Raw genomic sequence first — 14,304 nt, 5'->3', positions numbered from 1 at the left:
AGCCTTGGAAGAGAAAGAGATAAAGTGGGAACTGGAAGGATGGCTTGGTCTTGGGATTATATCATTCGCAATCCACAGACTTAAGCTTAATGATCAAAGGAATTTATTTGGCGGTTAACTCATAAGACAGAATAAAGGATTTGGTCACATAATCCTGGAAGGGTGAGGCACGATCCAATGTGGTTCTCTGTTGAGCTCTGTCCTGGTCTGTACCAGCATCCAAAACCATGAGGTAGCAAATAGGGGTGGGTACACATGCATTCCAGGTCTTAAGGTCCCCCAGCAACCACGCCCCAGGGGCAGGTACCTAAAGGTCATAGGCAGGTGTAACAGCTACCTGCTACCTCACTAGGGGTGGTATTTCAGGACATGGCTCAAACAGCCACCCACTACAGCTTGCTTTTCTTGCAGAAGACCCAGGGTCGGATCCTAGCGCCCACATTGTACAGCCCACAGCTGTCTAAAACTCCAGGTCTGGGGATTCAGCATCCTCTGCTGGCCTCTGAGGCACCAGGCATGCACACGGTGCACAGACATGAATGCAGATGAACACCCAGACACATAAAATCAGTATTTTTAAAAAACAAAAGGCAAAGCAGAGAGAAGAACCAAGAAAAAAAAAAAAAACAGCCAAATGTGCTACTTCCCATTTTGAACATCAGCCAGCATTAGCCAGGGCTGAGAGAGTGACAGAGTCTCCTGTAGAATGTATGTTACCATAGGAGGATGGCATTCTTTTTTTTAAAGATTTTATTTATGTATTATGTATACAGTGTTCTGCCTGCATGCATGCCTTTACACCGGAAGAGGGCACCAGATCTCATTATAGATGGTTGTGAGCCACCATGTGGTTGCTGGGAATTGAACTCAGGACCTCTGAAAGATCAGTCAGTACTCTTAACCTCTAAGCCATCTCTCCAGCCCCGAGGATGTCATTCTTTAAGAATGGAAATTACAAGAGACCCTAACTAATTAATTACCTGCAAACCTAAATGCTAATTTGGTAGAAAACAGGGCCTTATGCCCTGTATTTGCTCCCCAAATTACAGTAATCTTATAGACTCCTCCAAGCACATTCTTCCCATCTCTCCCTCTGTCTGTCATCTACAGAAATGTTGTTTGGGAGAGGAACAACAGCCAGATGCAGGGAATGAGGAGGATGCTTAACGCAGACAAATACCAGCCAAATCAGAAGCCCAACTTAACCCCAAACAGCAACATACAAGCGAGTTATCAGGGTATAGAGCACCCCCCCCCAAGCACATTAAATAAAAATAAATACCCCTTAACTTCTGCTAGCATTCTCCCCAATGCTGTCTATCCCTCTGAGCACCAGGAGGCTGGTACCCAGCCCTGCCTGATACACTTTCTAAAGACACAAGCAGCAAGGATGCACTGACCTCCTAGAAAGAAATCTCAAGTCTAGGCTTGTAGTAAGCTTGTTTCATCGGCAAAGCCAATGATGTTCTCTAGGCTTCTGGTCTGGTACCTTTACTTGTAGTGTTATTGTGAATGCTGTAGTAGTTACTCAAATTGAATAGGATTTAATTATGTACAGGGGTATTTAAAAATAAATAATTTTTATCTCCTCAAAAAGATAGTATAGCTCTCTCAGTCCTAATTGGTACCTGAGAAGGCTAAGAAAAACACTTGAAGTGAGAGCTTCGATGAACTGACAGGAAGCCTCCTAAAGGTCCATTGCCAACAGATCTGGAGCCACAGGTGTGTCCCGCAAACCTTGGATGAATTAAGAACTCTTCACTAATGCTTCACTGACCTATGTTATCAGCCTCACCCCATTAGAGAAAAGGGCGGAACCTTATAAGGGTTTGCTGTGAGACGTGAAGTGCCTAGCACAATGCTAGAACAGACCCTATAAAACCCGAAGTTTAAACAATGAAGTAAAAACATAATAGACACAAAAAAGGCCTTGAAGCCAACCTTTGCTCTACCCCTGCTCACAAACACTGTAAACATTTTTGCTGGTGGATCCACATCTCTTTCTCCATTCATTATGGAGTCTTAGTTTGTGTTTTATTGTTTCTCTCTTGGGACATGCTGCCATGCCTGCTCACCCCTCCCTGCTTGTCTCTGCTTCTGTGTTTCTTCTATACATGAGACCATTCTCCATGTTACATGGTCTCCTCCCTTCCTCTGTTCCTGCAAATGGACGTAGAGTACACATTGATAGTATATGTTAGATATTCTTGCCTCCAAAGCACCAGGCAGCATGTCTGTGGACAATCTGAATCATGGAAGTTAAAAACACAGATCTCTTCAAAAGAGGTACCTGGCCTCCTGCCACTCAGACTAACCATGTGCAGCCTCAGGTGCACCCACAGATGTCAGCATCTGTCCTGCAGGCTGCTGATTAGACGCCCACAACACCTGTAACCAGAGCCTCAATGGTTCTGCCAGATTCACTTCACCCCTCAAATGCATTTCGTTACATTTGTAATTTGTAACAGCATCGCCATCATTACAAATTCAACCTCTCATGGTTACATTTGTAACAGTGTCAACATCATTACAAATTCAACTTCTCATGGTTACATTTGTAACAGCATCACCAGTGGACTGGGTAGCACTGACAAACTGGAAAGTGTCCTGCAACTTCTCACAAACATTGTGATGCTGTGGAGTCCTAGGCCGGGGTATCTGCCACAGAGATGTCAAAAAGGATGTTCCATTACACTTCATCATGGAGCAAGGCAGGGCCTTTTAAATTGTCAGCTTCTGGCTTGGGCAGAATGGAGCCAGGATGAAAAGAGGTCACAGAAAAACAAACTGGAGTTAGGTCAGTTTTCGTGTTTGTGACTCTTCCTGACAACAGGCTCTTTAGATGCCTGGAAGGTATGTGTGTGCTACTGGCCTGGTTTTGATTTAGAAAGACAAAAAAGAGAAGGGTCTATGTAGGCTGAAGGACTGACCTAAAATGTAGGAGCAGACCCTGGGAAGCAACAGAGACTAGTAGCAAGAACAGTGGGGATGGGAACAGCAGTATGGCTTTGAACAACTTGCGCAAGCATCCAAGCCCCTAGATCCTCTGTTATGAAGCAAGGAGATGACGATACTCCATGCTGGCTCAGAGTGAGCATTAGTTATCAAAGGATCACCATACTGCTCAAACGGTGGTAGGTGATAGTGTCCATGTGCAATGAGGATTTGAGGCAAAGCTGAACAGACTTCTATCTAAATTGCCCCATGCTTCTCAAACAGAGTGAGGAGTGGGCAGGTTGGTGAACACCTCTAACCCCAGCCACTCGGGAGGCTGAGGCAGGAGAATGAAGATTTCAAAGCCAGCCTGGGCTACATAATCGATTCCAAACCAACCTGTGTAACTTCAGGAGTTAGTTCTCAAAAATAAGATTTACAAGTAAGGTTGGGGAGATTAAAAAATCCAGCTCAGTAGTAAGGTGACCTTGGAGCATGTATGGACCCTGGGGTGAAGGAGATAAAGGAAAACCTCAGGCTTCCTCCCTGTTCTGTGTCTCTGATCTTGTCATATTCTTTGGGACCGACTACAATAAGCAAATCAGTAAGTGAGTGACTTCTTGGAGACACAGAGAATCAGTCCCACTAGGTCCTCCACCATCTTATTTTTAATATGATCCGCAGCCCCACAAACTCTATGTTGTCACCTTCATTTTCAAGATGAGGAAAGTAAGATAATATACTGGACTCCATTTTTCCAGAGGCAGAAGAGGCCCAGTCTTGATCTGAGGCATTTGAAGTTGAAGGCCCGCAAGGAGAATTCCTTTGATGAAGGAACTGGAGACTTGTCCTCAGACTGTCCCCTAAGAGTGGTACCTTCTTTCCTGGCATTGGTCTGCACTCATTTGTTGAGTTCTTGTACACAGTGATGCTGTGAGATGGCACCGATCTTCACACTGATGGCCAGTCTTGGAGGGGACTACTGGCCATGACCAAGGGTTGCATCAGGCAACCGTCTCTTGAGCTTAGTAGTCCCATCATGCCACAGCAGAAACCTGCATGGGGTACAAAGTAAAGAGTTGTTTTAACCTAGTGGTCATGTTTGGGGCTGGGTAATACCTTCAAAACCTCTAGTAATAACGAGGGAATAAGCATCCTCAGAGCTTTACCTTTGAATCAGGAAAAGGCAGTGTTTGGGCTCACGTTACCCTGGCTCTACTGACTACACAAGCCTGGGTTCTGGGACTTTCCTTGGATGCAGGAGAGGGCAATCAAGAATAACACAGACAACAGCAAACATCTTCCAGACATCTCTACCATTGGAGAGTAGAGTTATCTGGTCTAGTCTCCTTCCTTTACAAGGTCGCATATGTCTTGTGTGCCCCGGGGAGAGACTGTAACAAGGTTACCTAACACCCAACTGTCTACCACCTGACCGGTGAGTCCTTCCACTCTGCCATTGATGTTTCTACTCAGCCTCAAACTGCCACCTGACTGTGTCTACTGGATCTCTCCCAGACTAGAGACTATGTGTGTTTCCTGTTGGGTTCTTTGGCGGGCATTAGGACTTAAGGAATTGGAGTTTATTTCCTGCTAGGTTGGATTATGTGAGTGTCACAATCAAAACTGTACCATGAAGCAAATTACTCAGTGTCTCAGGAGAAATCAAGTGTCAGAGCCCATTGAAATAGTGCTCTCCCTCCCAACCCCCATAGCATGACTTGCATCCTGCATGGAGCTTTCTGCTAATGAATTGGGCAGGGTCCTGTGTGTGAGCCCGTTACAGATTGTTGTTCATTTTTACAGGTGAGTGATAAAATAAACTATTGGACTCCTCTTCATGTAGAACTAATGTCTTACCAACAAAACTGGGTGACACATTAATGTTGTCACCTAAAAATGACCTTGGAGTTTATTTCTCCTCTCGAGGAGAATTATGGACAAAGTAATGTTCTTTTCTTCATGCCCCTCACAGAATTGGTTCTGGCAAGTCCCATTCTAGATTACCAAGAGGGAAACTTTTTTGAGTCTCAGGAGGCATGCAGAGGTGTGTCCACATAAGACCCTGCCCATCCCTGGTTTGGTGTGAATATCTACATCAGGGTTCCAGACTCAAATGCTCCCTGGGCTTCAGCAGGAGCATACATGAATACAATGTTCAAGACACAACACTAAGGAAGCATGAGGCTGAGGTAACCTGGAGTGTAGGTGTCTTTGAAATGTAATTTCAGTTCCTTCCCAGCTCTTGTCACTTACTGCCACCCAGAGAGGTGGCCTCCATGTCCTCAAACTAAAATGGAAATCAAGAAATGAGAGCATTGTGGTCTATATGTTTACATCCTTAGTATATCGGTTACATTTCTCATTACTGTGACAGAATAATTGACAAAAGCGACTTCAAGGGAGATTTCTTTGGGCTCACAGTTTGAGGATTTACCGTTCATCCTGCAGGGGAAGGATGGATGCAGGAAGCTGCACAGTAGCCAGAGCGACTTCTCACATCCTCACACCTTGATGGAGCAGGAAGCCAAGCTGAGAGCAGAGAGGTCACTTGGTTGGCTGTATACCTCAAGGCCTGCCCACAATGAATGACCCATTTCCTTTAGTGAGGCTCCTCCTTCTAAGAGACAAATAGGTCTCACCTTAAACCTACTGACCCAGATCCTCCACACGCTCATCTGACCCCTCCATTGGTGTTGCATGTGGAAACAGAAAATTTGAGCATTCCATCAGTTATGTTTTCTGAGACTGAGGGATCTGAGAGAAAAACAGGGTCTTCTGTCACAGAACCATGTGGAGACCTCATCAACTGTCTCCAACTCCTTACCTGTCATCATCATCATCATCATCATCATCATCATCATCATCATCTGTAGTGGGTAGTTGTTCCAGCTTTGACCTGGAAGTACTGCCTCTAGTACTGCCATGCCTACCTATGACCTGCCCCTGGGATGGGGCCAAGATGGGAGCCCTTAAGACCCGAGATCCAGATGTGCTGGGTCTCTTGGTTCCTTGTGATCCTGGATGCTGGATGGTAGACTGAGCAGAGTTCTCCAGAGAACATCACTGGACTGCACTCCACCTCTCCTGGATCCTGTAACCAACCCCTTTACTGACTGTAAGTTACCCCCAAATAAAAACCCCCTTTTAACTACATGGAGTTGCCTTAATAAATTCTCCAATAGTCATCGCCACCACCACCACCACCACCACCACCACCATCATCACCATCATCTTGCTCATTTCCTCAGCTTCGTTTTCTTGTGTACCTGTACCTCATCACCAGCTCTTCCTTCTGCTTGGAAATACCTCACCCACTTCATCTGGATCACTTCCATCAGCTCAACCAGACTCAGTTCAAAGCTGACCACCTCCAGGAAGCCTTCCATGTTTTCTGCTCTTGCTTAGATTATAGAGGCCCTTCCTCTGTGCTCTCACAGTAGTGGGATTTATGATTCTCTACTAAAGGACCCTATGCACTATCTATCGTGTTGGGTTTGCTGGTCTTCTCCGTTGGCTGTACACTTCGAGGTGGAGGGTAACACAATCACTGTAGCTGCAGGTCCGTGGCACCTAGGCTAATATTTGATAAGCACTCAATAAATATTGAATGAATGTATGAATGAACAAATGATAGCTAAGTGGAGAGAAGACAGCATGGGGGCCTGAGAAGAAGCATTGAAAAAGGAACGGTGACCAGTCAGGACAGTATCACAGCATGGACAGGCAGGTCTGATGGATGGCATTCAGTGACACAGAGATGTTGATGAGAAGGGACTGGGTTGTAGAAACTGACGATGCTGGCCCACCCATCCACGACAGCTCGGACAGCATCGCAAGGCATTTGCAGTCTGGCTCGGGATTTAGTGAGCAAATAAGCGGGAGGAGGGTGGGGTGAAACAACAAAGGATCCATTTATTTTAGAACAATTAGGGAAGGGTCCAGGGCAAGGGCAAGGTGAGAACTGTGTGGCCCAGGTACAGATATCTGGCCCCCAAGCAAGATACCCAGCTTCCAAACGACCTCTCCTTGCTTCTCCCTGGCTGGATGCTCTTCCTTTGTGACAGCTCTTCCCACCAGCAAACAGGGAGGGGGTAGCTCTCAGGTCTCCAATATGCAGATCACTGTGGTGTGTAATTTACTGTCAGTTCCTTTGACGAAAAGTGCAGCGAGAACAGTAACGAGTTCGGACATATTTCACCCGACGCAAATGGCAACATCGCCAGCAGCTCATCTGTCTCACCCATGCCATTTCCCAGCCAATTCTAAACATTTCTTTTCCTTGGAGTCTCAGAACTCTACGATGGATGACAAATGATAAGTCCTCGTTAAGGAATAAAAATTAAATGGTATGCTGCCAGTTCACGCTGGCTAACCGCTTCACATTCTTGAACTTCCTGTAGAAATGAATCATCACTCGATATTATAATTGTAAAGAGATGTGCAGCCTTAAATACATGCTCAAGCTGTTAGCCAAACCCCTGCTTCCTGCAGCCTCTCCCACACACACTGTTTGAGCTAACTGCCTTCATAAGAACAGAAGAGTTGGGTCGCCTCTGTGCTTCCCACCGCATTACAGGGCAGAGTCCGCTCCATTGATGATGCCAAGGGGTCACCTTGGCAGCACTAATGGAAATTATAGTTGTTTTATTTATTTTTTTTAAGACCTGCCATTTCCATAGCAACAACACAAGATCTCAACACACCAGTACAGCATATCCTAGAGCAGAATTGCTTCCCTTCTCGAATGACAGCTGAGAGCTTTTGGATGTGGGGGGCTTTGTCTTCTCCACATCATGGAGTCCATGATGCAAGTAATTAATGCAAGGGTTGAATTCAAGATGCAAAATCACGTCTAAACAATCTTCCGCATATTTGAGGCTCCAAACAGAGCCTAGCCGACCTTTGCAAACAGAACTATTCTGTTTTCAATTCAGCTTCCGTTGGCCACGCAAGAGGAGAAAAATTGCTTTAGTTTCTTTCAGACAAGGCTGTAGCCTAGGCTGGCTTCAAACTCTATATATAACTGAACGGGCCTCCACCTGAGGGCATGTTCCAGAAGGCCTGGTTATAGAACAGAGGATTCGTGCCTGCTTGGTCTGCATGAATTCATGACTGAAGGGGAATGTTTACCATCCACGGTTGACCTCCCTGTCACCAGAGCCCCTTGTTTACTAGGGTGCCTCTCCAGCCTGTTATAAAACCCAGCTGACATCTGGTTTGTTAAACATACACATGGATGCCTCGGGACAGAACTGTCTTGAAGCCTGATGGGAAATATTAAAGGCAGTTCATAGTTCGTGTTCAACGGGGCCATGACTAAATATTTTAATGGTATTTCCTAATACTCCAAGAACTTAGACAAAAATGTGACTTGTAAGAAGTTCCTGTGCCCTAAAACCTTAAAAAAGGGGGTTGGGGGGATGATGCATCTGCCTCTTGTTATTCCCCACTCTGTCTGGCAGCTGAGGACTTCAGAGCCCAGAACCTCGTGCTTTGGGAGTTCAGCATCATCACACTTCATTATTCTACTCTAGATCCTACACCTGTGTCCCCAGGAGCCAAAGGGTAAAACACTGTACACGTGACCCCTATGGGAGAGACACGTGAACAGCTCTTGCTGAAGCTTAATGTTAGTAGAGATACTCAGGCTACTAAGAATCAAAAGTAAAAACAAACTATTAACCACAATCCTTTCTGCCAGATAAGTTCCTAAGTTCTGGTTGAGTACAGTGTAGCCTAAGCTTTTAGAGGAAATGTGGATTTTCATTAGAGGAAAGTGTTGAACCCGTCATGCCTGGGGTACATGTGGACATTTTATCTATTACTCTGTTCAACTTACTTGAGTTTCTACACTGCTAAGGCTTTGTTCTAATATAGTTGCAATCCTTCTCTCGCCAAGCTGTTGTGGGGTTGCCTGTGGTAGCATGCTCGAGGCATGGCCACTGTACCGCCTATGTCCCATGCGTATGTAACAAGGCACATCTGTACCTCCCCTGCAGCCTATGTATACATCTTTTATTAAGGAGGAAGAATGGGATGCTCCATGGCCATAGTACATGCCTGTTGAACCATCATCCTGGCATATGACTTGTGTCTCTGCTGGCTCTGCTGAGTACCAACCCTGCCAGCCCCTAGGTATGACCATTTCCTGACAGAAGGGTGGGTTAGCGGTCAACATTCGATTGTGAAGAGTAACAAGGGGGAGAATCCAATCATGTCAGTCATGTCACAGAAAATCATTTGCTGTGTAAATACAAGGATCTGAGCTCTCATCCCCAGCACCCATGTCAAAATCCAGATGTGGCAGCCTATGCCTGTAAAGATGGAGACAAGTAGATACAAGGGTTTGCTGGCCAGTCTAGCTTTATAGGTGAGGTCTGGGTTTGGTGAGAGAGCTTGCCTCAAAATACAAGGTGAAACATGATTAATGAAGACACCCAAGGTCAACCTCTGGTCTACACACACACACACACACACACACACACACACACACACACACACACACACACACACACCAATACCAATACAAGCATGCACATGCATGCATGGCACCATACAAATGTTACTGTGTTTAATGACTGTGTAAAGTAGGCTTTATATTATTTCAATTTTATAGTCTCAGAAACTGAGACTCAGCCAAACTTCACAACCTCCCACAGCTTGGGTTACGGTGGCAATCTCCAAAGGTGATGTGGAAAGAAGTAAAACTCTAGCCTCCTCCTGTCCTGGTCACATTGGCCCTGTTGAAGAGGCCTGCTCTGACCATTTGCCCATCTTTCCACATGTCTGTGTTCTTTGTGGAGATGACAGAAACACACAGGTTTCCTTTCTGCCCCCTCCTGATTAGTGCAATAGCCCCCCCCCCACACACACACACCCCACTGCAAAGCTGCAGCTGTATTTTCTGGGGACTGAAATGCTGAGCTAGGGCATTCAAAAAGTCTCTGCCACCACACAGGAGGTAAGGACAAGGCATGATGCTCTTTCCTGTCCACTCTGGTCTCCCTGGAGCCTCATACAGTTCCTGGAACATCCTGGGTATTTGACAGCTAAATGATGGTTAATAAAGATCCTTAGGTTCAGAGTGACTTTGGGGCTTCATTGTGATTCATATGATGTTTTTATTAGATTCCTGCACATGCCAAATTTCCAAAAAAATGAAGGCTAGATGAGGCATTCTGGGTCAAGGAGTTGAAATCTGGAGTCCCCTTTCCCTCAGCTTGCCCTGGTGTGAATGGGAGTGGTCTGGTATCTAATGGGCTCCCATAAAGTATGTCATCCAGGTCCCACCAGGTTTTCTGTGCCATCAGAAGATCTCCTAATGCTCACCCCATTCATTTCACTTAGTTGTCTTTGGGCCTATAAAAATATTTATTGAATATTTTTTTCCAGATAATGAAAGGTTTTTCCATTGTGGTCAAGATTTGGAAGACAAATACACTATCTGAGGGCCAGGAACACGCCCTCAACTCTTGGATTCATCCTTGAGTTGAATTTCCCATCATGCCTACTCCACACATTCTCCTTCACCCTCCGGAATTTGAGGCACAGCAGCCCACATGCACGTCCATCTGTGAGAGGCCTACTTTGTTTCTGTCCTATTTTTCCTGGCTCAGAAAAACAGTAAGGCCCCAGGGGAATGACGAATCTTAGCTATCCTTTTTGTTATTTAACTTTTCTGAAGTATTTTCCTTGGAGAGGCTCTGAACCAAGTCTTCTTGGGGGCATTTCCTTTACACCCCCCGATCTGTTCCAGGCATTTTCTTAAGCCAGGACTAACTCAAAGTTAGAGTCATGGAGTTCTTCCTGCATCAAGAGCCTCTATTCATTCCTAAGTCCTCCCTCTGTTCTCTGATATAGTTCCCATCTTGTTTCTTGCTCAGAAAACAAAAGCTATGAGGTCATCTGCCAAGTTGGGTTTGGCCACCGAGGTTATGTTTTAAGTGTCCTACCAACATTTCCAGGGGAATGAACAAAGCTCTTTAGCTTTAGTGATGCAGAAAGTCACAATACAAACAGCTCTGCACCCCAGGAAGCTAAGTTCCATGAACCCTTGAAATTTAAGGAGCAACTTTTTTCTCAGGAGCATAGCTTTCTCCTGCAACAGTATAGTACTCAATGTTCGGTGTGTAAGTGGGGCATTGCTATGGCTTTTAGCTTATACTGGGACTGTGGTTCTTTCCAAGATTTAAAAGTATGTGCCACCATTCTATCTCATAAGCAGTGTGTGTGTGTGTGTGTGTGTGTGTGTGTGTGTGTGTGTGTGTGTGTGTGTGTGTGTGTGTGTGTGTGTTTTGTTTGGGGCATGAAAAAAATAGAGGGCTGGAGAGATGGCTGAGCAGTTCAGAATACTGGCTGCTCTTCCAGAGGCTCCAGCATCAATTCCTACTATCTACATAGCGGCCCACAACCCATCTGTCTCCATCCCAGTGGATCTGACCCCCTCTTCTGGCCTCCATAGGTACTGTACACATATATACAGACTGACATTCAGGCAATGCACCCATTTGCATAAAATGAAAAACAAAAAAATCTTAAAAGAAAAAAATTTCTAATCTCTGTCATGGGTCACTGGAATCTAATAGCTACATATTTGTATACGTAATAATACATACCAAATGCCTACCAAGTGTCATGGACACGAGATACTGACCAGGTAAGCCACTGCAGTCACAGTGGCCCCTTGAATTAGGTTTACCTGGAATCTACTCCAATGGCTGAAATGGGCACCTCCTAGCAAGTTTTCAACTGCCAGACAATGCTGATTGAATCCTGAGTTCTGTGTTAGCCTGACCCGAAGAGACCATGCATGAAAGCTGAAGACAACTAAATTCCCATAGTCCTCAGCTTCCTCGGCAATCCTGATATTCCTCTGGTGGCCTCTGTGGGGAATAGGCAAAGGCTTTGTTGTTGTTGTGTGAGTGTAGGTTCATGCAAGTCTGTGGAAAGAAGACACAGCACCCTTTTAGATGTCTCTGGACTTTCTAGCTATAGGGAGACTCAACCTCTTGTGGGACTGAGACACCTTCAATTAGCCAAGGGCATTTTTATTGTCCTCCAAATGTACACTTTTAGCAAGTTGATTTCCATATCCTCCAAAACAACCTGACTGGGCCTCCAAAGGGACAATGCCAGATGCAAATACTCGATTAAGGAATATCACAGTGTGCCGGATTTTTCCCATTCACGTTTTGCATAGGCTTTTTACCCTTAGGAAATTCTCAGAGAAGATTCCCATGAAGGACAACAAGAGAAACAAGGTGGATTAAGGCTGGGTGCTAACACTCCGGAGGCAGGCCAGGTGTAGCCCAGTGGGAATTCTCCCATCACGTTGTTTACACTGCTTAAGTCAAAGACCCCACTTTAGTCATGTGCTCATGTCTGAGGAGCAAAGATTCCACCGGGGTTGAAACAGTCATTTTCAAATTTAGTTGCAACCCAAATCACTTCAGGAAAGTTTGCACACACTGTCAGCTTTATCTTATTAAAATTACTTTGCACAGCCGGGCGGTGGTGGCGCACGCCTTTAATCCCAGCACTCGGGAGGCAGAGCCAGGCGGATCTCTGTGAGTTCGAGGCCAGCCTGGTCTCCAAAGCGAGTTCCAGGAAAGGCACAAAGCTACACAGAGAAACCCTGTCTCGAAAAACAAAAAAAAAAAAAAAAAAAAAAAATTACTTTGCACAGCTGCACTCTGCTGTCAGTGGTGGTGTTCCAAATGTCTAGTTTTTTTTTTAAAAAATGTATAGGTTTATAGAAAAGTTCAGAAACAATGATGTTTCTATATGTACTTCAGTCAGGCAGCTTCTCTCCAGTTTTCATCTTATTAAAAATAGTTGTCAAAACTAAGAAACCAACATGGAGGCTGGAGAGATGGCTCAGCGTTAAGAGCTGGGAGAAGTTGGTCAAGAACAAATTTGGAGACCTCTGCCTGTGTGACTACAACTTACTCTAAGAGCAAGTAATAGACATGTGCCACCACTACCCCACCTTTTTCCGATTTTTAAAGAAATTATTGAGGCCTAAAATTTGGTCTGTAAAATGTTTCATGTGCCAGTAAGAATGTGAATTCTGCAGCTATCAAGTGAAATGCTTTTTAAATATGTTAGGCTATTGCTGTATTTGAGTTTGTATCTCTTTTTTGCAGCTAATGATGATTGCTTTATATAGCTGGGAGCTCCGATGTTGGGCACAAACGTATCTATAATTATTATAGTTTTGTCCCTTCAGCATGACCTGATGACATTGCCTTTTTTGCCATCTTTGATTTAAATTCTATTTTATCTGACATTGATCTTCCTGCTTGCTTCTTGTTTCTATTTATATGGGATAGCCTTTCCCATCCCTTTGCTTTTATTGTGTGTCTTCATTGTTGAAGTAAATGCTTGATTAGCATGGAGTTCTTGAGGCAGGGGTCAGGGGCCAGCCCTGGAGTGCAGAAGGCAAATGCTTCTCAATGTCTTGTTCCTGAGGACAGGAAACTGAAGCAGTTTAGATAGTTGTTGCGGTTTGATTGAGAAATGTCCCTCATAGGCTCATGTTCCTGAACACTTGTCCTCAGTGGGTGGTGCTGTTTGGGGAGGTAATGGAACTTTTAGGAGATGGGGCCTTCCTGGAGGAAGTGTATCCTTGGGGGGTGGGCTTTGAGGGTATACAGCCTTGCCCCACTTCCTGTTCTTCCTCTCTGCTGCTTCCCGTGTGTGGATGAAAATGTGATCATCCGGCCTCCTGTTTCCCGCTGCCCTGCTTTCTCTGACTGTTGCCATGTCCTCTGTCATGATGGACTCCATCCCTCTGGAACTGTGGGCTAAAATAAACCCCTTTCCCTTCAAGTTACCTTCGTCAGGGTGTTTTATCACAGCAACAGAAAAATAGCTAATACACTAGGTAGGGCACATCCTTCTGTGTGGCCGTGGTGACATAGCAACACAGACTCAAAGATGGCAGGACAGCATGGCTACTGCTCCCAGAGAACAGGCTGCAGCCCGTTTTTAAAGATGGCCCCATAAAGCTGCATGTTGGTGTGTGTAGAGATGGGGAAATCACTCAGTGGCCTGCTTCTCAGGGAATCCTTATCATCAAGTTCCAGGAAGCTCTGTAAATTGGGCTTGGGTTTGCTAAGGACTGCTGTGCTCAGAAGGGCTCCTGGGGTGGCTTCCAGGTCTGCCTGTTCTGCAGAGAGGGAATTTCTTTTGGTGCCAAGGAAACTCTTGTAGCAGAGCAGACTCGCTCTTTCTTCTCTACAGCTTCCCTTGTCCTCCCTGTTCCTGGTCCCCCGACTCTGTTCTTTAACACTCTAATCCAAACATAAGGATTTAATTTTTTTGTGGGACATGGGTGTTGGGTGCCTCTAGGCAACCATGCTGCTT

The 14,304-nt window shown here is 45.3% G+C and overlaps 1 long non-coding RNA gene across 17 annotated transcripts in view; it reads left to right on the top strand.

Annotated features, from left to right (window-relative positions):
• LOC128114605 (uncharacterized) overlaps positions 1-14,304 on the top strand; it is a 287,065-nt gene that overhangs the window by 225,783 nt on the left and 46,978 nt on the right. The window lies entirely within an intron of this gene.

This window comes from Peromyscus californicus, unplaced genomic scaffold (genome assembly GCF_007827085.1).
Source record: "Peromyscus californicus insignis strain IS unplaced genomic scaffold, ASM782708v3 Scaffold_19__1_contigs__length_69161282, whole genome shotgun sequence".
Taxonomy (NCBI): Eukaryota; Metazoa; Chordata; class Mammalia; order Rodentia; family Cricetidae; genus Peromyscus; species Peromyscus californicus.
The sequence above is the reverse complement of the archived record's forward strand: the minus strand, read 5'-3'. Positions and strand labels throughout refer to the sequence as shown.